General features: G+C 35.1%; 1 protein-coding gene across 3 annotated transcripts in view; it reads right to left on the bottom strand.

Moving 5' to 3' along the window:
• Nucleotides 1-27,033, bottom strand: part of TBC1D16 (TBC1 domain family member 16) — a 118,774-nt gene that overhangs the window by 75,558 nt on the left and 16,183 nt on the right. Inside the window, exon 1 of one of the 3 annotated variants that reach the window (XM_072526785.1) lies at nucleotides 1,782-1,925. The exons of the other annotated variants lie outside the window; for them this stretch is intronic. The gene's annotated coding sequence lies outside the window, so the exon portion shown is untranslated. Of the gene's footprint in view, nucleotides 1-1,781; nucleotides 1,926-27,033 lie in introns of those variants that run through there. 3 annotated transcript variants of the gene reach the window in all.

Raw genomic sequence — 27,033 nt, 5'->3', positions numbered from 1 at the left:
TCGACCCTAATGTAGCATCACAAAAAGTACAAAATCATTTAGATCGATTACAAAACTGGCTTAAGCGATGGAAGATCAGTGTTAATGTTAGCAAATCAGTACAAATTACATTTACAACAAGACAATCTACATGTCCAAAAGTTTATATTAATAATACTCCCATTCCTATAAAACCAATTGTCAAATACTTGGGATTGCACCTGGATGAAAAACTAACATGGACAACGCACATTACAACTAAAACAACTAGATCTTAAACTAAAAAATATGAATGGCTATTAAAAGATAAAAAGTTATTTTTTAAAACGAAACTGCTTCTGTACAAATCTATACTTATACCAGTTTGGGCATATGTAATAGAACTATGGGGCTGTAGTAAACCTTCAAATACGAAGATACTTCAAACATTCCAATCCAAAATACTCCGTATTATAAGTAAAGCTTCGTGGTATGTATCTAACCAAACACTTCACAATGATCTGGACATCCCATTACTTAAGGACATAATAATGACCCAATAAAATATAAAAATCGCACCACTGATTACAACAACGAACTGATAAATAATTTATTCACCCAACCACTTGCCGAAAGAGGATTAAAGAGAGTATGGCCAGAAGACCTACCGCAATAATACTTAGAGAACCTAACTCACGTTAATTTACTTACAGACTATTTACTATGCCTAGACGTATTGAAATCCTCCGCAGATAAAAGGAGGATACAAGTAGTACACAGGTATTACTTTGGATTGAGCAAACACTTAAAGAGCAGAAAATTAAGTGAAAAAGACAACATAGAGGTTGGAAACATGGACCATGTCTAAAATACATGAAAATCGTCTACCTCATTTCACTAAGTATCTTATATCACATTTTTCGTTTTATTTTCTCTTTGTAGTCTTTTGCTACGATTTTGTCTTGTAGTGGCGATCCCTTATAAGCCATATTAGCATTTTAAGTGTAGTTTTTTAAAAATTCTGGAATATATTTAATCTGCAGGCCTTCCCTCATATTTGTCTTTCTTAGCTTGTATCTTTTAGTTACCCGTCTAATTCTTCTAAGGTAAATCATTTCGCCACCACGAATTTTCTTTACACTTCAGTACCTATCCATGATTCGTAACCAAAAGTTAAAATAAGGTTATATATTTACTTGAAAACATTTATTTTTATTTTCCTTGTAATTGCGTCCTTGATATAAATTTATTTTTTATTTTATTTCTTATGACAAATTTAAAAATATGTAATGTAGATCTCTATTTCCTTTTTTTATTCTTCTTTGTTTTTATTAATAAGTATCGGTAATTTCTCATTTGTTGTATATTTATTTCATAATTTCACCAATTGTTATATCTAGTTTTCCACCTTGTATCGTACTACCATAACCTTCGTTTTTTTCTGTAGAATATTCTTTTATTCATTTTTCTTTTATTCATTTTTCTTTTTAATATCTTTTAATATGATACATTTTCAGCTGGTAAACATATTTTTGTATAGAATCCACTTTTATGAATACTCTTGTATTTATTTATAATTGTAACAACCCAATAAAACATATATTTCGCTTAGATCTAATATATAAATATATATCAAGAAGAAAGTATACGCTAATAGTAGTTTAGTAATATCCTTTCATTGATTACTATAAAAATAGTTCTAATATGTTGTATTTAAATTAGAACAATCAAAATTCTCTCGATGACATCCTAAGAAATACCAAACGTGTATATTTAACCCTCTCCATTAACACATTTATCATAAAATCAGAAAAAATACTCACTAATAAGGGATCAGCACAATAACAAATATTTATCTACACTCTCACTTCACAAAACATAACATATTTGACAATTTTCATCGTTTTACGCACGTTTTCCTCGCTGGAAAATGGAGAAAAACCTCGATCTCTTTGAGCATATCTAATCTAAATGATTTTACCGCCCCCTCGGCTTACTTTAGTATTGATCGCGCGCTGTTCCTTCAGGGGCGCATCAGGAACGTCATCTTGTAGGGTAGGCGGTTGATGTGACTTTCAAAACACGTAGAAAAAACCGGCTCCTGTCGTTGTGATTGCTTCTGTTCTAGGAGCCATTAATTTTTATTATAAAGCTTAACAGGGTCGTAATTTGGTTTAATTTGTAAGTTAGTGAATAGAATGACCTAGAAATCTAAATAAACTTGATGTTAAAGGTTTTAAATGTATTTACGAATTAAATAATTGTTTCTGTCTAATAAATAAATTGTCTAAGTTCGTTAGATTACATGCCGCAATAATAATTAATATTATGCGTTTACCTGAAGGAAGTGAATACCAAAACCAGGTAAGATGGACTACACCCTATCAAAGGCTTTCCGACCAATTAGCCTAACATCCTTTCTCTTGAAAACCGATTCTGTACTGCATCAGGTAGTGGGAAGAATTAAAAGATCGCTGGATAATACAAAATTCAGCTTAGGTATATTCATAGACATTATGGGATAAAACCGCATTCCCAACCATCACCCAACAGCTTAATGTCAGGAATGTTCCCCTAGCCGTAAGCGAATGGATATTCGGTATGCTCTCTAATAGAGTAATAAGCATAAATGTAGAAGACGTTTCTGTTAGAGCAGGGATTCCCAAACTAGGGGGCGAGACAAGTCGAAAATTAAATTTAATTTAGGTAGTCTTTCTAAAATTCTAAATTAACCATGATGTTTAGAAAATTAAAACAAACCACTGTAACATCTGACTTTACACATAAATTTGAAATCGAATGCTTGAAAGAATGGAATGTGAGCCGATCAATGTGGAAATAGCGTTCATTTGACAACCAAGCGTTTCTAAGCACTGCCTCCCTCCTTCCCTCCCCCCACCAGACGCAGGCCAGCTAACCGCAGCTAATAAATTGTCAATTGTAACTCAGTGTTTGAGATACCTCTGCCTAGCCTGCACGTATTTTTGCATTATAAAAGCGTACGTGTTTTGAAATTTTAATTGTCGTAGTAGACTTTCATTGATTTCGTTGATTTGAGTGCTGCAATAGAGTTGGTCATTGGCATCACGCCTCTAGAAATATATGTCAAAGAGGTGCCGCTGGTGACAATGATGCGGCTGCGCTCCCTGCGATCCTTGATGTAGGAATGGGACAATTGAGAACTCGTTTCTGGCGGGGAGAGCTGGATGCGCTACCCCTGCTACAGGCAGGTTGCGACTCAATTAAACCAAAGTTTGTCTGTGACAAATCCTACAAAATCGAAACAAGACAGTATAGGGGGACAAATGTGGCAAATGCGTATTGCATATACACCGATGACTCCAAAATAGAAGAAGGCTCAGGATGCGGGATATACTCCAAATCACTGAACCTAAGAATAAAGTGGAGTTTGAGCAAAAATGCCAGCGTAGTTCAGGCAGAACTGGCTGGTATCTCCACGGCCGTAAAAGAGATAACCCAATAAGGTAAAGCCGGGAAAACTATAATGATCTGCACAGAAAGCAGACAAGCGCTACTAACCTTGAATATACCACGTGTCAAATCAAGTTTAGTAATGAAGTGTCACGAGTCACTATCTCAAGCCTCTCATTCTGATAGTAATACTATCATCCTGAGGTGGGTTAAAGAACACAATAGGAATAAAGGCAACCGCATTGCTGACCAATTGGCAAGGAAGGCGGCAGGACTAAGACTCTTAGGACCTGGGGATCTTTTTGGTTGGTCAACTACAACAATCGCGGAAATTGTCAAATGCCACTCCTATACGCAAACCGTGAAAAGATGGGAAGAATGACAAGGATGTAGACTTGCCAGGGTAACACCAAGTAACCTTGAAAAGTCAGCATCAAAGAAGTACTTGGGAATGACCAGGAAAAAACTACGCTTGATTTTTCAACTAGTTATTGTCAACTAAGCAAACACCTCCACACACTGGGGCTAGTAGACACACATCTATGCAGGAAGTGTGAACAAGAAACAAAACTGTAGAGCATGTCATATGTGAATGCCCGGAAGTATCGTTAATACGAGAGTACGCGTTCGGCGAGTCCTTGCTCACATCTGCCCACATAAGGGAGATGTCTCCTGGTGACTTCTCCACCTTCCTACAAATGGCAGGATGGAGAATGAGCTAAGGACGACAGCTCCCTGGGAGGATGCACAATGGGTCAATTGTGGCCTAAGTGCTGTGGAACTTAACTCGCCCTCCCTACTCTACAGATACAGAGGCGTTCACCGGTTTTTCGTGAAGTTTCACTTATACTTATACAACCGTGGGGAATTTATTTTGTTCCATCCTCGTGATACTTCTGCGGTCCAATTTGAAAATAGAATAAACTCAATCTTTTTTTCTGCACCATACCCAGTTATTTATAAATTAATTTAAGCATATTTTTCTGATTTTTTATTCTCAATTCCGCTGTCTCTAATAATTGGTTAATTTTTGATATTTTGGTGTTTCTGCATTATACTATGTCATTAGTAAAAAATGATCTTTTATAAACCGTAGATATTTTCTTATTTATTTTATGATACAGAGCAGTTTAGGTACGCAGAAATTCCAATTGTTTCTGTGACTTTTTTGCTGCTATTGACATATAGTAGAACCCCGATTATTTGTGTGCGGGTTATTTGGACTGCGGATTATCCGTGCTCTGATTTCCCATTATTCAAATTGTCTTTTTGAGATTTTATCAAAATAACGTCAACCGTATTCACTAGATGTAAACTCTCTATACGTCGTGAGGGAGACGCATATTGCAATATCGATAGCGTCAGTACCCGGGGAATCCCTGTAAATCATTTGCTTGTCATCTCCCACTGCGTGTTACACCGAATATATGAGATTTAGTTACGCGCTAGAGAAGATTCACTACCCTGCTATATTCTTATGTATTTTTCAAAAACTCGATGAAGCACTTTCCAAGTGACTTCTGCAGAAAAGATCGAACGAGTACCAATCTATGGGACAATGTGTGCTAAGCAAAAACACTAAAAAAACCAAGAAACATTTCAATACATACAGTGGTTTATTACATAGATTCAAAAAAGGTTACACGATGCGTGAGCTTGCCATTCAAATAGAACTGCTCAGTGCCAAGGAAGAAGCAAAAAAAAAAAAATAATAAAATAGTGTCCCCTTTTATTTCTTATCCTCTTTAGATATTTGCCATTACAGTGATCCAAATAAATGTAACGACTGCTGTTTTGAATAGTTCGATGGATAAAATTCAGGTCCATCGCAATAAATCTTTTAGCCATGGTACTTTTCGTTGATCTAGTCTTCTGCCTTCAATTTTAACTTGAAAAATGTGTAATAGTGTGTATTTCTAACTCGGGCATCAATCCAAGCTTAAAACTGTTGGCGCATGTTGTCCTCAAGATTTTTTATCAGTTCTTGTGAACTATTTTGTCATTATTCTCTAGCATTAATGGCAAGCTCTGGAAATATTCCGAAAGGATTTCGTCCAGCACGAATTGCTTTGAAAAACTTATCTTGTGCAAGTTGGGCTAATATGAAGAGACAAAGAAGGCCATTCCAAACGGTTGTTTCCCTCATTTTGAAGTCGTCAAAGGTTCTCATAATATGAGGCAAGGAATTGCCGTCCATGAACACAAAATTTAAAACAGTTCCTCTACGCAGTCTAATAAAAGGATGTAGAATTTCTCTAACCAATCTTACTAACTATATTATCAAATAGATCACCAATCCAAAATATGGTACCATGGCAAAGCAGAGTAAGGGCCACCTCAGACACCCCCTCCTCCCCCACTCTGACGTCACAAATACTTTGAGACAAAAAACAAAGATGACGGCATTGCCAAATGGGCGCTAGAACGTATCTTCGGTGCTATTGGTCCGATCATGACGTATGAGGGCTCGTTGGAATGGGGGTGAAAAATGGGGTTGAACGGAGTATGTGCGCATCGGTATCTTCGTTTCTATTGGTCAGATCGTGACGTGTGAGGTTTCGGAAAGGGGAGGTAGTAACGAGTATGTTAAGATAAAAATCAAACGCAAAGATATTGCCAAAACAACACTAAGCTTGTAACGTCCAAACGGCTCAACGTACGACAACGTGCAAGATATCTATGGAAAGGGGAGGAGCCATCAAATACGTAGACATAGAAAAAAACATGGCGGAGATTTGCCAAAAGGACACCAAGCTCGTAACGTCTAAATGGCTCAACGTACAACAACGCGCAAGGTATCGAGGGAAAGGGGAGGTGGTAACGAATATGCTAAAACAAAAAACAAATGCAAATACTGTACCAAAACGGCAGTCCTGTCGACCTAAAGGACCTAAAGGACCACAGGAGTAATAACTTGGGATTAACATGACAATATAGCCTAACTTAGCGGCTCTTATTGGTTATCTTCAAATACCAATCATTTATGAGATAAACCCTATGAGATAAATTGAAAAACATGATCGAATTCCAAAATTCTTACGGTACACAAATAATGTTAACGTTTAGCCCACTGCACTCGACGAACGCAGTGTTCACGTTATAGTAGAAAAACTCTTGATAGAACTTTTACCCTTCTTCAACTAATGCCACTATTTTTGTACTGTCAATGTCAAGTATTATTTGACAATGTTTGTTTAACGATCTAACCGGCAAAACTTTATTCTCCGGCACACAAATACCTATTAGAAATAAAGAATATCAATGGTTTAAAAAAATATATTACAAACCTAATTAAATCTACAAAGCAGTTATCTTCTTTTTATTTAACAAAAAAACATCAGTAATAACATCACGTTTAATCGTATTTTGGAAAAATACCTACACATATTGTTGAATGATGCAAATTCTCTTTGGAGTCTATAGTAACCTTGCAGTATGTAATTTGTCTGTACGGAAAAATGTTAGCGGATGTGTAGTAATCCTATATTTTGGTTTAATTGATAGCATTTTAGCATAATCGTCTGATAGTGATGCTGATAGCCAATAAATTGCCACAAAAATTTTTCAAGCTGTAATGCTCGTATGGGAAAGATCCTCCAAAATCAACAATATTATACTGAAATTATACTATTTCCTGGAATAAAATGGTAGCAAAAATATTTACCGTTCGAATTTTCAATGTTTTCGGGAAAAACCATAACAGGTAAATTAAGTTAGGAAGAGTATGGAGTATTACAACATCAAACGCATGGAAAATTGTGGATATCTAGATTTAGAAATGTAATTAGGGAAGTCGACCTCGCATGACGACAAGGGCAAAGAATATGATCACCGTTAGTCCGATTGCTATCTTGTAAATTTTATTTTTGTTTTTGAACGCTGAACGCTGTATATTTTGGGTTTCTTCTGTAATTATCGCTTTATTTCATATTTTTCATGCGAATTCTCTTTTACTTTTACTACCATATTTATCAAATATGTAAACAACTTTATCTGTTCAAATTTATAGTAAGGACTCTTCTTTTTATTATATCTACTCCCTTTACATAGTTCTTCTAAATTTTCTGATGTGTGCTCCATAAGCATAGGAATTTACAATGTTGTGGGAGTTTCAGGGTCCCAAACTTGGCAAAATACCTTGATCTTGATATTACTTTAAGCTAGTCTTCTTGTTATGATACATTTACTCTTCCTAACCTCAAAGAGTTCATTACAATATTTAATTGCTGTAGAAAAGCATTCTTTTAATACTGTCGTCCAGAGCTAATTTACTCAATTGCTCAATATTATTTACTAAAATCAGACTGGTCGACTTAAGGTAAATCAGAAGGTTCCCGTATAAATTTTCTATTAAGCGTGGTTTCATATAGGGGTGTGTCATGTATAGGGATGTCGCCATAATGATAGACGGTCTAGAAGATAGTTCTGTCGGCAAAGAAAACGAAATCGATTGGCGTCGGAAAATTATTATTGAAAAATCAGTACTTCAATTAGACGACAAAACAGTGGATAGAAAGGAACACTTTAAATATCTAGGCAGCTGAATTAACTGTAAAACTAAAAAATCCTGACTAAAATAGAAATGGCATGCAAAAGATTCCTTAACTGACGTTTTGTATTATACAATAAAGTTTTTTGTATTATGCGACACATGTATGTAACATCCTGTTGAGACGGTATGCAAGATACAATAATAATTTCCACTTTAACGATATTTTGCCTACTACACTAGGTCAGAAATAGTAAACAACTAATTCCCGTAAGCAATTCGACATTTTTATAGATGAAAATAAAAATTCGAATCCGTACCGTCTGAACGGATTGTAAGAGTATTAGAAGAGTTAAGTGAAGAATCTAAATACAATAGAAGCGTCCGAGTTGTGGTGTTACCGTCAAATGTTGAAAATTCCGTGTTCAGAATAAAAATCCAACGAACGTGTTCTAAAATCTATATCAAACAGTGACAGTCATAATATAATGAGGGGACTAAAAATCTCTGACTGAGGTTAATTATTCAGGGCAAAAAAAGAAGCAAATCGCTGTGTCGGATGAAAATATGTGTCCCGGTTAAGTAACATTAAGATGGGTACACATATGCGAGCCGAACTGTTCGCGAACTGCTCGAGAGCTGTGTTCCTTGAAAATATGTTTACAGCGAACTCATCGCAAATCCATCATGGTCCATGGAAAGCATATGGAAAGCGACGAACTAGCTACGAACCAACTTGTGCGAAGTAACAATTTTAGTATCCCAAAAGAGTATCCCAAACTTTAAGATATCACATGGAAGCATAAGCAAACTATTTACTTTTATGTGCTTTGTATCTACCTAAAAACATAAAATTTATTTTATTCATTTTTAATTAACACAATTTTGTTTACTTAATTAGATGGCTTTGGTCCAATGAACACAATTTGGTAAATATAATTTATGCCTTGAGAGTTTCTGTTTTATTCAACTCACCCTTTCCTGTTCCGCCGATCCCTGTGGAGACATTTTTTTTTCGCGCCTAAAAGGTGCCAATAGGGTTATCATTTTCCGTTTACAGTCTTCTGGTCGAATGTCCATAGTCTCACCTATTTCGCACCATGCATCATCTTTTTTAAGTTTTTTTTTTGGAAATGATCACTTTGGTCTTTCGGATTCTAGAGTATCCTCTGAGAGTCCTCTAGAGTATCCTCTGAGAGTTCTGATATAAGTCAATAAGTTCACTACATTTATTCTCGGACCACTGTGCCATCATGGAAAACTTGGGTTCACGCCAAAAATATACACCAAATTCAAACTAGGAACAAGTCACACAATTTCGATGCGGCGACACGAACCGACAATATCGCTGCGAAGACCGTCCAAACATATGCGAATATCCTTTATGTTCGTCCCAAAAGCCGACAGGCCCTGGTTCATGACTAGCGATGAACGAACAGCTCGCAAACGGTTCGTCCTTCCGTACAAATTATACGAATATAGCGTTCGCAAACGGTTTGCGAATAGTTCGGCTCGCATTATGTGTACCCACCTTTAGACATTGCACAGGTAAAACAGTCGAGGAATTGTTTCATATAGCTACCGACCGAGAACCATTTCAGCAGCTTTTAACTTGATAATAATCAACGTTTGAACACAAGCATGGCACAGAGAAGAAGATCAGGAATATAAATAAGAAAAAACAAGTTATAAGTGTATGACTTATTTTTAAAATATCCACTTAATGAATAACGGTCATCGAGATAAGGATTACTTAAAGTACACAAATACAGTGAAGTTTAGCCGAAGTCTAGCCTAAAGTGAGCTTTCCCAAATGAAGTCTTAATGTGTTGAAACAAAGTGGCTCTTATTTAATAAGTGACGATAACGCGCTGCTTTTTGCTATTTTCGCCATTTCCTGCCACCGTCCACAAATGCGCCACTGTAAATTTCCAAGTAGGTACGTGTGGGCAGCAAATGTAGGAATTTCAATAACAAATACCATTTTTATTAGAAAATATTGAGAAAATCTAGATTATATATACAACACCAAACTTAAGTTCGTCTATGTGTTACATATAAACTAAATTTTTGTTATTAAACATTGACATTACAACGGAGGATTAGTTTTGACGTATACACTTACAACAATTCCCACTGAAAGTTTTAAACTGTTGTGAATAATTTACAGTAATAAATAAATCAATTTATCTAAATTATTCAGCAATAAAATAAAACAAGCCATAATTTTGAATAGTTTTGTATAAATGGAAGAAAACCAACTAAAAAGGATATGTTTTAAAAGTTTGCACTGTCTGTTTATGAATTCTATAGAAGATAGAAAGAATCTTTCCTATTCAAGTTTTTCGTAAAACGATGCTAAGATATAACCGAAGCTGTAGAGACTAATATAGCCATGGGTAGGCCAATCGATACAAGTGAATATTTTAATGTATCGCGAATTATAGCCTCTCGGTTACTTAACTATCACAAAAAACTGGAAATTAAACGAACTAAAACTTAAGTAACGAGAGTAAGTTTATGACAAATAATATGAAAATATCAGAATGGCAGTATTTTAATAGTTACTAGCGTTTGCTCAAGACACAAAGCTGCGAATCTAACTTTCGAGTGTGAGTGAGGCAGTCTATACCGTTCTTACTATTGGGGTTGCGTTGGTGTAAGCCTAGTGAGTGGTTACCGTAAGAAAGGCCACTGACCGAAGGAGTTGCTAATTACCGCCAGGGAAAGAACCAACCCTCCCCCTATCCGCAAACTGAATATTCCAAAAAAAAATAACTTGACTGAAATGCCTGGAACAAAGTTGTCGCTGTTTGCCAAAAGAGTATGTCGTGCCGATAAGTTATTACGTTGCACTTCGTATTAACGACTAGGCATCTTAACCAACCACAACCCAATAAGCTATTACCTCATCTCAACCTCCGTCATAACAAAAATATCATATGATTACACTATCCAACACATCCTTCCAGAGAAGTCTAACCAACGTGACTTCTTTTGAATCATCAAGACCAGAGAACTCCTGCTAGGAAAGCTGAGTCCTCATCTAAACTCCCTATTTAAAAGTGCTCCCTACCAAAACAACATATCGTAAAAATTTACATTCTATCAATCTTCTTCTTTTTTAAGTTCCGCTCCTATCGGAGATTGGAAATTATTCTGTCAATTATAATTTTGTTGGTTACGCGCCTGAATAGTTCAATTGAACTGCATCCAAACCATTCACGGAGATTGCATAGCCACGAGATTTTACGTCTTCCTACGCTTCTTCTGCTTTGATTTTATCCTACATTATATTCCTTAGTAGTTCGTATTTTTCACCTCTCATGATGTGCCCCAAATATTCCAATTTCCTGATTTTTATGGAATTTAAAACTTTGCATTGTTTTCCTAGTTGTTCGAGAACTTGTTCGTTTGTTTTGCGATCCATCCATGATATTTCCAAAATACGTCGGTAACATCACATTTCGAATGCTTCTAGGTTTTTAATGTTAGATTTTTTAGATGTCCAAGCTTCAACCCCTTACAAAAGGGTAGAGAAAATATAACATCAAAGCATTCTTATTCGGAGCGATATATTGATATCGCGATTACAAAAAAGTTTTCTCATTCTATTAAAAGTTGACTGTGCAATTCAATGCGGCATTCCGCCAATCGCGGAGCTTCAAAAAGAGGTCCTTGCATCCTTAGGCAATCATAAAATTATTTTAACTCTCAAACGTAAACAAGTAAAATCAACCATATAGCTCCTCCTTCCGCCCCACTTTCATAGTTGCCTTAAAAGAAGTGTTGGATGTCTCATGGCAACGACATCCTTATCAAATATGAAATCCCTTTATCTCCCCACATAATCTATCCCTACTTTGCCCTTATCGATAAAGACTTTCTGGCAGTGGATATATACCTAGACAACAACACAACACTGATAGTAGTATAGTACAACTACCCTCTCCAACCGTTTTTACAAACGTCTCTTGCTTATATCTCTAGCCTGAATAAGGCCACATTTTAAAAGACTTTAACACCAGATACACGCAGTTTGGTGACACGATCTCTAACCATGTAGGCAACCATCTTTCTTATCTCCTGCTAGAACTACCTCTTCACAGTATCCACAATCGTGGGTCGACGTTCATCAATCACAATGGCATACACACCATTGGCAACATCATATATGTATATACGTCATTTTTACTGTGCTCAAGGGCGAATGCATCAATTTCGATTCGATTACGTCGAATAATCTTCCCATTCTAGTGGGAGAAACCAGCCTCTCTCAAGACCAACCTTCACAAAAATTTCCCCAGAATAATAAAAGACTTTAAACACGCAGAGTAAAACCTCTTCAAACACTTTCTATCACTGAATGCTCTTCAGTTCGATAACCTCGACACATTGACATCGACAGAGGTATCACGGTCATCCAAGAACTGATAAATAAAGAAATCAACGCTCCAGACCCCAATCTTGTAATAAACCATTCCAGTCCACGACTCCTAAAACAAAAGACATCCAACCCTTCTCATCTAATGGTGAACAACCAGATCCTAAACTTAAATCATCAGAAGATATACGCCCTTAAAACACACCTTCACTAGCCCTAAAGATCGTTTACATCTACAAAATTATTCACTATCCCAAACGATCCGAGGTTCGACTCTGTCTTCCATGTCACTACTGAGATATAATACAAAAAATGCTCGAAACCCCACTAGATTTATAGATCATCCATGCTCATCCACTTATAGCTCCTGTGGATTAACAAATACTCAAGAACTTCTGCCAACTAGGCAACTTCAAGTCACCAGATCCTGACACCAGATCCTGACAACATAATCATGCTACCTGATGCAGTACTAATTGCTGATAACGAAGATGACCTACAAAGGCAGCTCCACACCTTCAATATCACAGCAAACAAACTTAATATGAGAATATTAGTAGAAAAAACTAAATGTATAGTGATCAATAAAAAGCCGCGTAGATGCAAACTAGAAATAGACGGCAAAATTGTAGAACAAGTAATGAAATTCAATTACCTAGGAGTACAGATAACTAGTGACAGGGATATAAGAACAGAAACCACAAGGCAAGCATTAAAAGCGGCAAGAGTAAGTGGTTGCCTCCGAGAAACCATATGGAGAAACAAATATCTGACCACGGAAAGCAAAATAAAAGTATACAAGACAACAGTAAGACCAATCCTAACATATGCAGCGGAGACAAGGACCGATACAAAAAAGACGAAACAACAAATCAACAATATCGAAATGAAAGTATTAAGATCAATAGCGGGCATATCATTAAGAGACAGACAAACCAATAGAAGTATACGCGAACAATGCAAAATTCAAAATATTAACAGGTGGATAAAAACAAGAAAAAAAACTGAAACGAATATGTAAACCGAATGGGACCATATAGATTAGCGAACATCTGTAAAAACAACAAGCCGTATAGCAGAAGACCCGTTGGAAGGCCGCCAAAAAGGTGGAAAGATAATGTACAATCAACAACGACTGAAACAGAAATAAGAGGCAGACAAACAGGAGTAATCCTAGTCGCACGAAGAAGAAGGAGAAGAATCATGCTACCTAAAAGGACCAACCTCTGATCGATCTAAATTAGTACAAGCCGATTTCCCCTGTATTCGAGAGAATCAACAAAATCATTTTCCCTTATTCCAATTCAGTTTTCGAGAAGTTTACTCCACTAATACCGCGTTGATTAGAATCCTCACTCACATCACTTAAAATTTAAATAACAAAAAAATCTCCCTTGACATTTTCTTCACTGTTCAGAAAGCTTTCGATCAAGTCTGGCATACCTACTATTGCAGAAAATGCTGAATATCGGCTTGAGCATCGCACGACTTGCTCAAATTCAGCACATCAGCACAAGTAAAACACAACTCGTAGTCTTCAAACATCTACACACTAGCGGCTACCACACACAACTTGCAGAATAAAAATAGAATTAAGGCTATGGACAAATCGACTCCTATTCAGCTACCAGATTGTGTACCTAGGAGTGGTGTCCATCGGACCACGACACAGGAGACAAGATTTGTTGGTAACCCCTAAAAAGGTCAGAAAAAGAGTCGGCCTACTCACTGGAATATGTGGAAAATTAGGACGAGCGCAAGCTAAGACATACAAACAAAAAGTTTGTTTGTATGTCTTAGCTAGCTTTACTCCTCTCTGAGTAGGAGTTACACCGCTGCTTTCAGCGAGTTGAATTGATCATGAACCGGCAACTATCAGATACCGAGAGAATCCACGCATTGAGCTGCGGTCGATCTTCCTAATATTCTGAACCTGATACCGTAGGCTTCTCTCCGTCCGTTTCTTATGCTGAATTAAAACGACGATCAGAAAAACCTGTTGTATTCTTTTCTTATGTACGACTTGTTTTGACCGTGTTGAGCTAGATTGAGACGACGGTAAGAAAATCTTCCTGTATGCTGCATCCTTTATTTACGAACAACTCGTCTTCAGCAAGCTGAGCTAGATTAAGACGAAGGTAAGAAAGGTGTACTGAATCCTGCTTGGAAAGGTTATATCGAGCTGGGACAATTATTATTTCTCCGTCCGTTACATCCACCTAGTATATCCCGATTATTTATGTAGTAGTATACATTCAGAAATAAATCAAGGGGGTTACAGAAATAACTAACTAGAAAAATAAACAGTGACAAGAGAAGTTGCTTCGGGGATAAAGGGGTAGAATGCGAAAACATGGAGGTGGTTCCAGTTAACTCCAATTAGCCTCTTCTACTCAAATCCGACTCTCACCTTCACGCTGGTGTTCCCTGTAAACCGAGCAACCCAACTGGAGATCCGGTATCCAACCCGGGTGGAAAGTTGGGTCGGAAACTGACGAGAGCGGGTGAAATGGCCCTCCGAAAAGGGAGTTTACCGTTGGGTTAACTACCCAACCCTGTAAAAAACCTTTTGTTATAAGAGCTACAAAGAACGAAACCGGACTGTCTAAGCAACGACGAACTCACTAACGAAATAAGGATAATGATTTATAAATTTGCACGTCGAACGTAAGATGCCTTTATCAGCCTGGAGCCACGGCTCTGCTCATATAAGAAATGAATAAAGTCAAAGCAGATATCATTGCCTTACAGGAAATGAGGTAAACTAGCTCAGGTATTCTGGAAAAAAATAACTGCAATATTTACTACAGTAGACATCCTTCCCGAAACGAATTTGGTACCGGATTTATTGTAAGCAGCCATTGTAAGGTCAAACATAATGTAATTGATTTCAAAGTTATTGATCATAGGATATGTCGAATAAGACTTAAAGGATAATGAAAAAGAAAGATAAAGATAAAGAAAAAGAGTATGATGAAAAAGACATGTTTTATGAGGCACTACACCGAGAGTATGATGAGTGCCCAAAAAATGACATCAAAATAATAGCAGGAAACTTTAATGCCAAAGTCGCAAGAGAGAATATATTTTCGCCCACCATCGAAAAAGAGAGCCTACATGTAGACTCTAATGATAACAGTCTCAGAATCTTAAACTTTGCGATGTCTAAGAACATGGTAATAGCTGGGACATGATTTCCCCATAAAGATATACATAAGGGAACTTGGAAATCACCTGATAATGAAACTAAATAGATCATATTTTCATCGATGTAAGACACTGCTCTAACTTATTAGATGTGAGGTCTTTTAGAGGAGCAAACATAGTGATCACTATTTAGTTAAAGCACAATTTAAAGAGAGAATGTCCAATTTAAAAAAGGAGATCGTGAAAAGGAGAGAAAAAATCGACATTAATAAACTAAAAGATCCCGACATTGCAAATGTATACAGACAGCAAATAGAAGATCAAATAAGGACAGAAAACTTAAAAGAAGAAGACAAAAACCAACTACGGACAAATATACGAGATATTGTGTTACAGAAATCGGTTGAAATATTGGGCAAAACCAAGTAAGAAAAAGGAAATCATTGGTTTGATCATGAGTGCGAAATGGCCACAAGTAGAAAGAACGGAGCATACTAAACGCAGGTTCTACACGGAGAAAAAGAGAAAAGTATAGACGTCTTAGAAGAGAGAAAAAACGTAACTATCCATCTACGTTAAAAGAGGGAATACGAACAGAACACTCAATGAGATATAAAGTTTATTCGATAAAAATGAAACAAGGAAATACTACAAATTCTTAAATAATAGCCGTCGAGAATTTAAACCACGATTAAAAATTTGTAAAGACACTAACGGTGAAATTCTACATGACAAAACCACAGTTCTTAATAGATGGGCACAACATTTCAGCGAACATCTAAATATAAACGATATTGAAGGAGGTTAAAACATAGACAATAAACAAAATCTACAACGTCAACTACACAGTGAAGACTCAACAAGAGAAGAAGTGTCAAATGCCATTCTAAAACTCAAAGACAATAAAGTCCCAGGAAACGATGAAATCTGTTCGGAAATGTATAAAAAAAGGCGATGATCAACTTTTTGCAGCAATCCATAAACTAATAGTACTTATATGGCAGAATGAATTGGTACCAGAAGAGTAGCTAAAGGGAATAATATGTCCGTTGCATAAAAAGGGTGATCAACTGGAGTGTAAGAACTATAGAGGCATTACTCTGTTAGTATATGCATATAAAATCTTCGGCAATGTATTGTCTGAAAGACTTAAACATTTTACAAAGGATATTGTTGGTCAGTATCAATGCGGATTTCCTGCTGGAAAGTCAACTACTCATCAAATTCAAACATATAGGCAGATTCTAGAAGAGTGACTAGAATATAACATCGATACACACAATCTCTTAGTCGACTTCAAAGAAGCCTATGACAGTGTTAAAAGAACTGCATTATATAATGCAATGATAGACTTTGGTATCCCACCTAAGTTAGTTAAGTTGGCCCAACTAACAATGCAAAACCTAAGCTCATGCGTTATAATTGAAGGAAAAAACTCTACATTCTTTGACAATAATAATGGTCTAAGACAGGGTGACGCGCTGGCGTGTCTCTTTAATATTTCCTTTAGAAAAGGCAACCACACAATTAAATATTAAATAGAGTGAATGGAACTATTTTTATTAGATCGACGCCAATTCTCGCATTTGCTGACGATATAGTTATAGTGGGCAAAAAACTAAATATATGTTGGTTTCTAAAAACCCCCGAAATATCCAACAGATAATTCAAATTAACAACCATACCTTCGAGCAAGTCAAAGAATTCACATATCTTGGATCGCTAGTAAACGCAACAAACATGACAAGCGACGAAATAAAAAAAACGCATAGCAATAGCAAACAGAACTGTTTACGGTCTCCAGAAACATTTAAAAAATAAAAATATAAAATGTGCAGTAAAGCTCAATATATACAAGACCTTAATAAGACCGGTTTTGATATATAGGGCTGAAACGTGGACCTCATCTCAAAATGATGAAAGACTTCTTGGTATTTTTGAGAGAAAAATTCTTATAAAGATTTTTGGGGCCGTAAATAAAAGTGGGCTATGGCGTCGAAGCTACAACTTTGAACTATGTCAGTTATACACCGATCCAGATATTGTGAAATTCGTTAAAGTAGAAAAAAATACATGGGCTGACACATTGCTAGGATGTTTGATCACGAACACACGAAGAGATTAACATTTTCAAAACCAGAGGGCACAAGAAGTAGAGGACGACCACGAAGGAGGTAGATTGATAATGTGGAAGAAGCCTACAGATTCTAAGGGTCAGGAGATGGAGGGAAGTTACCAAGAATCGACAAGTGTGGCGACTTCTTTGTGAGCAGGCCAAGATCCACAACGGATTGTCGAGCCACTTATGATGATGAAGAGAAGGTGTTTGAAAGAACTAATAGAAAGCCTGAAAGAGAACATCTGGGGGACGCTTATAAGATGGCAGCAAGATTTGAAGAGTACACCTTCTTTGAGATAGAATACAGCCGCAAAAGAAAACTAGCGAAAACACTGTTCCCGAAAAGAGTGGAGGAAGTTTTCCAAATAACAACTACAGAGGCTCCAACAAATGGCTTTACAATGGAAGAGGTAATGGAAGCTTAGAGTAAATGAATACAAAGAACTCTTGGGTGCAATAAGTAGAATATTAAAAAGGAAAGATATCCTAAAAGGAAACGACAGCAGCCTTAAGCGCTAAAGGGTAGAAATAGGAGAAGAGAAAAAGCCGCGCGCGTATTTTAGGATGGTCTAAACAAGACTAGCTGCGCATGTGTGTCTGAGGATGGTTTTAGTTGGTAGGCTGAGCATCATGGACGCACCCGAGGATACGAATACTAAGAGGGGAAATGCACTGGGGTGTATCCTTTTATTCTAAATCCAACACACGCCAGCTATCCCTTTAGGAAAACTCAACTGGTAGGGTATTTAAAAGATTTTACACACTCAACACAAAAGAAGAACTTTTAAGTATACATACCGCTGAGACTCGTTACTTTAGTCTAGATATAGTCCAGGAATAAAAACTACTTGGCTTTAAAAACGCCTTGCGTTTCTTATGAAGGCCTTCTTGAATAAAGAATAAAGCCAAATACACACACAGATGAAGAATAGAAGACCAAAAGACAGTATATGTTAAGAAAACATATTACAAATACACGCACTCAGATTAATTACATTCCTCTGTAAGTTTAAAGAACGTTACTCAATACCCGTAAAATATTGAAGAGGGTTTTTAATGACATAAAAGGCAATGAAAATCCTTCTGAAATATTAAACAGGGTATTCGTAGTATAATTTTGCCGACTTCAAGATTTCTTGTTTGTTTTTGTTTCTGTAGTTTTTATTATTGCGCTATCAAAACTAGACTACTACTTAGTATTGCTAGTCGATAAAAGCAAAAAAACAAAAAATAATTGTCATAACAAACAAATACCTTCGTAAACAGTTTTAGCACATACTTTTAATAATTGCATACTCATTAAATTTTACCATTTTTGAATTATAAACGAAATGTTTTAAAAGTATATATAAAAGTTTAACATAAAGAAAATGAAAATTCAAATTAAAAATTTGAAGTTTTTTTTTTTATTTAAATTTTTTCTAAGGCGATACTTTGTCCACTTTATGAAGAATCTCACAAGATCGAAAAATCTTCTTTATTGGCTTTATTTCTGTGGGAATGTTTTTTTCTTTGATTTCATAAATTCTTTTTTAACTGTTCTTTTATTGAGGTGTTTTCAATGGTAATCAGTGAATGCCTCGATTTGCCAACATTTGGAAATCATCAATCTGTTTTTTGTCTCGCACCTCGTCCCGGATATATTTGATGCGATTCTAAAGCCTGCAACTATAGTATATTTGAAAATGATTGATAGTACAAATTTTAGAGCAAAAGGTCTAAATATAGGGTTGGTCAATGTAGAAAAAATGTAATAATTGATACCTTCTTATCTGAATTTTCACGCGACTTTAATATGACCAACCCTCATATACAATTCATGGCAAAATGCAAATGAGCAAACCCTAAGGGATTAAGCAATAACTGAACGTCTCAGTGACGGAGAACATAAAATTACTTTAATATAAAACAACTAAAATGTCAATATTACGTACCCATGTTAATTTTTATAAAAATAAGGACATTTCCTTACAATTTAATAATAAATATATTTTGGGTACTAGCATCATATATAAATTTATAATTAATAATATAAATATATAATTAAATACCTAAAACATAATTTGTCTTTTCCCGATAAGGAGGCATCATCATCATCATCAGTTTTTTCATTTTCCACAGAAATAATAATTGGTTCCATTGTTTCCTCTATTAACATATCGAGTTTCCAGAATTTCAGATGAAATTTTTGATATGAAGTAAGATTCCTCAAAAACATTAACAGTCATTTCTTCATTCTTCAGTCGTTCGTAGAATTTGAAATAAAATCTAGCAAGCCTCCATCAGCAAATCCTTTATCTCCTCTAATATGAGTGATAATTAAATGGCGAACTTAACTATTTGAAAATTTTATGCCCCTAAACAAACCTTTTATAAATGCCTGACGAGCATTTGTGACCAGTTTAACTTATCAAACTTTTTTTACAAAATGCCCTTCATTTATCCATGTTTCATCTAAATAAAAAATATTTTTGCTTTCTCTCCTCAGTTTTCGAATTCCCCTTAAATATTGCCTCCTCCAACAAATAATTTAACTCTGCCTGCAGTTTTGTTGGGTGGATCGAGTAGCTCGACAGAACTGTTGACGGTCCCAAGCCCGGATGAAGGAGGAGGGGGTCTACAGCCAGGTTAGCACCCTAATGATGGACTTTAAAACCATACAGCTCATAGAAACAGGATTATGCCTCGGAACACGAATGATTTCATTACGACGACTAATGCGAGAAAGAGGACAACGAATTTATGGAAAACGAGAAATATACTTTGCATCAGTACTTGGAACGTAAAGTCTCTAAACACAAGAGAGCAGGAAATTACAAAAGAGCTTGTAGAAAAAATATAGACATATGTGCACTACAAGAGACAAAGAAAAAAGAAAAGGGTCAAATTATGCTAGATGACTATCTGATGATTTCCAGTGGCGTTGCGAAAGAAACCAGAGCCAAAGAAGGGGTCGCCCTATTAGTACACAAAAAATTTTTACACCCAGTACAAGAATGTTAATATACCTCTGAAAGAATAGTAAGTGTAAAAATTAAACTGGATGTTAAACCTCTGAATGTGATAGCAATATATGCACCAGAGAACAACAGATATACCACCACAAGGAAAAACTTCTACGAACACCTTCAGACCGTAATAAACGAGACCGCAAATGATGAATATATAATCATTATGGGTGATTTTAACGCCCGTGTTGGCAATGGTGTAGTTCCAGGAATAAAACAGCGATATAACGAAAATATCAGAAATGAAAACGGAGATCTTCTGACGGACCTCTGCAACATAAACGAGATACATATTAATAATACATTTTTCCTTCACAAAGAACAATACAAATACACTTTTGAAAACAGTAGAGCACAAAGATCAGTCCTCTCAAATTTTGAATGTAAGACCACTAACATCAGCATAAATAGGAAGCGATCATAAATTGGTATTGTGCAAAATCCGAATGAAAGACATATATGTAATAACAAAACACCAGAATACACCACAAAGATAAAAGTCGAAAGCTTACAGGATGACTCCACAAGATACCTATTCCAAAAAAGAATAACCGAAAAAAGCAGAAATACATATGTCACCGAAAGTGATGGAATCGAAGAAAGCTGGGCAAAAATTAAGTCTAATATCTTAAATATCTTAGCCTCGGCCAGGAAAGTTCTTGGTAAAAGAAATAAATAAAAATAAATCGTTCCCAAGGCGAATAACTCCATGGTTTTGTACAGAAGTGAAGGAAAAATGTAAAGGAAAGAAGAAAGCTTACCTGAAATACATGTCAACCAAAACACAAGAGGCATACCATAATTACAAGACAATTAGAAACGAAACACATGCACTTGTAGAAAAATAAAAAATGATCACTGGGAACGCTTTTCGAAAGAAATGGAACATGATTTTTACGGTCTGCAAAAGGAAATATGGCGCTTCATAAAAGGTCAAAGAACGAAGGTAAAGGAACAAACGACGCTGGAACCGGAAACAAAAGAAATTACCACAAATGAAGAACCTAATATAAATGTACAGAACAAACATTAATTGATAAAATTATAAAACACAATAAAATACCGGAAGAATGGAGAACGAGCGAACTAATTCTACTATTCAAAAAAGGAAATAAAAAACAGCCAGAAAACTACAGAGGTATAAACTTGTTAAATACTACGCTAAAACTTACAAATAAAATTTTATAAGTTAATAAATCAGAGGATAAGTTTAGCAGATGAATAACAGGGTTTTCATAGTGGAATAGTGTACAGATGCAATATTCGTTATAAAGCAAATTACTAAGAAATTACTAGAGTATAATAGACCAGCATGTCTGTGTCTGATTGACCTAAACAAAGCGTTTGACAATAAGACTCAAAGATGTAATCCATCTTCTGTATAATAGAGAACTTCCCCTAAATATTATAAAAACTGTCGATAACATCTACCAAAACAACAAGATGGAAGTCAGAATAGATGGACAACTTACAGAACCTATAGAAATAGGTAGCGAAATAAGACTAGGGGATTCATTGAGCCCTTCAATTTGATCATCGATGAAATCATCAAAACCGTTAACAAAGGACGAGGATACAGAATGGGAAACAAAGAAATCAAAATACTCTGTTACGCAGATGACGCAATATTGATAGCGCAAGATAAAGATAGTCTGCAAAGACTGGTCCACAGATTTAACATAAGAGCAAAAGAATTTAATATGACAATCTCATCTCAGAAAACTAAAGCAATAGTAATTGATGGATTCGACCGTTACTTGAGATGGAAATTCATTTTATGTAACAATGAAACACTGAAAACTTTGTTTTCAAAACTTCCACAAAATTTATTTTAAATTCGTATCACTACAGCTTTTTCGGCTGATTGTCTTTCTCAAGTGATCTATTTTTGACATGCGTTTACACTTTATAGTCTCTAATGAAATAGGTTAAGGAGGGGAGAACTGTTTGTCTCAAGTTGATCATTCAGAATTATATCTGAGTTTTTTTAATTTGTTGATTTCCATAGAATTTAACAAAGATAGCTTTAGGCCTTTATTTTGAATGTGAAGAATTTTAAATTCGTCATTAAAAGAATGATTATGATCTAGAAGGTGAAATTTTTCTATTATTGAAAGCCCTTTTATGTTCTGCTAATCGTTTATTAAAATTTCTACCAGTTTGACCGATGTAAGTTTTTGGACAGTCGCCACATTTAAGTCTTTTTTATGTGTTTGGCTATTTTTGTTGATATTTTGCCTGTATACGTAATCGAGCAGAAGGTACTAGGTTTTTTCTTTGGTGGTGAAAATACTAATTTCAGGGCTTTCTTGTGTAGTTTTTGATTTAACATTTTATTAATTGTCTGTTCGTTGTATCCATTGTTTACTGCTATTTGCTTATTGATATTTAATTCTGTCTCAAAATTGTATTTTAACATCGGAATTTCTGTTAATCTATGTAACATACTATGATGTAACATAGTATGGGTAGGTTTATGAAATATGGAGAAGTCATGTTTGTGTTTAAGTCTGATAATTTTTAAATCTAAACAATTTATGGATTGATTTTGTTCTGTTTCTATTGTAAAGTCAATATTACTATGAAGCGAATTATTATACGATAAAACCGTACCGTACGTATGCGATTAAGCCTCGCCTAGGTGGGCCGGGGCAGATTTGATCCGATGAAGCCTTGAGTTGGGGTGGATCTGGATATTAGTCTAATTCCATCTTGTTTATAACGATTTAGCTATACTTGTGCACAATATTCTGTCACTGAAAAAACTAAAGCTTTCGCAGAGGTCCGAAGAGTATCTGCAACCAAAACTACCAGAACCTACAAATCTGAGCTTTCTACTATATTTCTTACCGCAACTGTGATTATTTACTAAAGGAACCTATGATTTTGTTCCTCCCACTAGTTCTTTTTGACTAGGTGTTAATTGAAGAAAATAAGTAAACCAATAAAATCTAATTTATCTATTCATTTATATATAATAATATTCATCTAATTTCTTTTGCTATTTACGAGCAACAAGCACACTTCTTGCTTTTCTTAGTGATAAACTCGGGTAAACCTATTGAAATACATCCTTCAAACAATTATTATACTGGTGTAAAATTTTGGACCAACTCTGAAGCCTTCCCAAACTTTTTAGACTACAGACCCATGGAATAGTTTTAATGGGTCATTTGACACAACATGAATCACATATAAATAAATACTACAATATGTAATAACAACTTTGGAAACTATGCCATCAATTTTTATCGGTACTCAAAGCATGGGAGTTCAAATTAAGGGTTGCGTCTTGGATTTCTCACCCTTGTCCCAGCCAAAATGTACGGCGTTGTAAAAAATTAATCCCTATACTGATTCGAAACTTTGTGTATGAATGCCGAACTGTGTCAAATTAACAAAAATGGGGAAAAAGTTTTCCAAAACTAAAAAATTTTCCCCTGGCCCTGGTACCAATATTTTTGTACGGCATTAGGTCGCAGGTTATATTTTTGTATTAACTACCTAAGTTACAAATGCCGTACAAGAATGTTTAGCAAAAAAGTACCCCCAACCCCCCTCCTCCACCTTGAGTGGTAAGTTTATCCTACCTGTGACTCACCTGTACCCATAAACCCATAAGAATTGACGGCATAGTTTCTAAAGTTGTTATTACATATTATATATTGTTTTATATGTGATTCATGCTGGGTCAAATGACCCTTAAAAATCTCCCATGTGCTTGTAGACTATTTGTTTCTACAATCTTCCCAAATCTTCAAACTTATACTTTAGGTTAATGTGGAACCAAGAAGCTTTCTGTTATTTTAAGATAGTGAACTGTGTCTCCATTGTATTTGGTCACGTATAAATTAGTAGTAATCTGCAGGTTAAAATAAGTTGGTTTGTGTTTAATTCGCCATAGGGTACTTCGGATACTTCGTTGTATCGGTATATTTTTCTGGAAATTGACATTTTAGCCAATATATATCTTTAATAAAAAAATGTTCTTGATTGATTTGTTGATTTATTTTAAGTTTTTAACTAATAATGTTCGGTATAAAAGGCTTTCACAATGTAACATAGATGTACAGAAACAAAACTCATTAAAGCAATTATTCAGCTCGATTTCCCTAAAAAAATTTGACGTGATCAATTCATTTTCATTTAACAGAAAATACAATGTATTGTTAAAATAGAAAACAGTAAACAAAACGATTATACAGTTATAATCAAATTTCAACTACTTCGAACAATTGATAAGATTAATTTATAAACAAATCATTGGTATTTACGATAAAAGCCAACTGTGCCGAGTTGAAGTTAGTTATTTGTTTTCATAGCATAGCAAATGTTGTTGATTGTCCCATTTTTATTTCAAATATTCATAATAACTTGTTACAAATTGAGTTTACAAAGATTGTGCATTTTTTTCGTTTTCACGTTTAGATTATAATTTCAGTTGTATTCTATTGCTTTTTTTTTATTAAACTATCTATTATTAATCTACATTTTCGTTTTCTTACCATTGACGATACAAAGCGAACATGTTTGTAGAGTTGTGGTATTTGCTCGTTTTGTGAATCCTTACAAGTCTATTCTACAGGTATAGATTGGTTTCAGTATGGTTTTGTATATTCTTAATTTGTTCCTTAGTGATAATTGAGATTTTCTGCCAATGAGCCAATTCATTTGCTTAGTTTTAATTTTTAGCTCCTGTTTTTCCCTGATGTACGCTCTTCATATCAACTTTTATCCAACTTGAAGAACTATGTAATTAACTTTATTCTGTACTGAGATAAGTTAATTATTTATTGTAACTTGTGGATATACGGCATATTTGCAGTGTTTATCTTAATTGTATACTTTTTAAACTTGTTTTTAAGCAAATTTAGGTGATATTGAAGTTTTCGATTGCTTCTAAAGGATTTTTGTATAACTCTAATATCACATTATAATCAACCAAGGGAGATAGGTTCGTTCGTAGATAGGTTGGTTGTTGGGAAATCAACTATTTAGATCTGGTACAAATATGGGCCCAGTAGCTCTGGAGTACTCCTGCACATATCATGTGATAATAGCTATCATAACATAGTTGTATAACATACAACTAACAACTAACTAACTAACATAGTAATCTTTTCAAAATAACAAAAAAATTAACACCACAAAATTTAATATATGACAATTATAAAGAGACGTTGTTATATCGTTATGTCTTTTTTAAACAGCAGTTTGTTTAAAATTTTCAGAAATATTTTAGATTAACTATTTTCAATTTGTATTTAGTCCATTGAAATGTTACATTTTTTAGGCCTTAGCGTGCATTTCTTAGAAGAAAATAGACGCAATTTTATATTTTATTTGATTTGTTGGGAGGGTAAGTATGCGCTTAAGTTCAAGTTTGTGGGGTCGCCACCCTTGTCCTCCGGCCACCATCTCGGAAAAAGGGGTGCAAAGGGTTTTTCGCGCTGTATCTCGTAAACTAACAACCATGCAGAAAATTATGTCCAATATTGTTTGTACCAACATAAATTGTCTACAACTCTATTTAAATTACTTTTTATGGTAAAACGTAAAATAAAAAAGTTGTTAACAAAAATAACTAAAAAATTTTGAACAAAAATTTTTTTTGGGCCTTATAACTTTTTTATAGTCATTTTACAATAAAATAACATCAAAATAATATTATAGACGATTTTTCAAAGAATAATTTTCACTGCAATTTGTATAATTTCGTTAATTGTTCTGGGTTTTACGGCGCTCCGAAGTTGACCAGTTTTTTGATTACTCGTAAGAATACGACATTTCTATTATATTTTTTTTTCATTCATTCATCGTATCATTTAAATTACTTTATAATTTCTTTTAACATTTTTATAATATTATTAATTTATTATCGACTCGTTCCGCCACCACAAAACTTACCCCACATCGTGCGCTTAAGTCGCACCAAAAAGCACCAATCGACAGATATAAATTTTAATAAGAGCACTGTAACAACATTATCCCAAGATAATTTTTTTGTTAGTAAAAAAGAACATAACAAACTTAATAGATCTTCTCAAAACTGTTCTATCAGAAATGAGTTTTAGTGTACCAGGCTGAATCTGATGCAGATACAGTCATTATCCGTTCTGCACTTGCTGCATTCCAATCCTATGATTCTGTGATTGTTTTAGCTGAGGACATTGGCATTCTTGTCCTGCTTACGGCGTTAGGAAAGAAGAAGTCCAGTGTTGTGTGTCCAAAGAGTCCACTTTTTTTAAACCTTCAAAAGGGTGTAAGTCGCATCAAGTATCTTTATGTTTTATATATGGCAACGTCATTGCAGAGAATTTGCTATTTCTCCATGTTTTTTTAGGATGCGATACAACATTGGCAGCTTAAAAGATCGGCAAACTTATATTCACCAACATTTTACAGAAGCATCCGGGGTTAACCAGCGGAACAGCAATATGTCTCAGTGAGAAAGCTGGGCCATCTTCGCTCACTGTCGTTGGCGAACGTTTTTTCG

Source organism: Diabrotica undecimpunctata, chromosome 3, assembly GCF_040954645.1.
Source record: "Diabrotica undecimpunctata isolate CICGRU chromosome 3, icDiaUnde3, whole genome shotgun sequence".
Classification (NCBI taxonomy): domain Eukaryota; kingdom Metazoa; phylum Arthropoda; class Insecta; order Coleoptera; family Chrysomelidae; genus Diabrotica; species Diabrotica undecimpunctata.
Note: the sequence above shows the minus strand (reverse complement) of the source record. Positions and strands in the feature narration are given on the sequence as shown.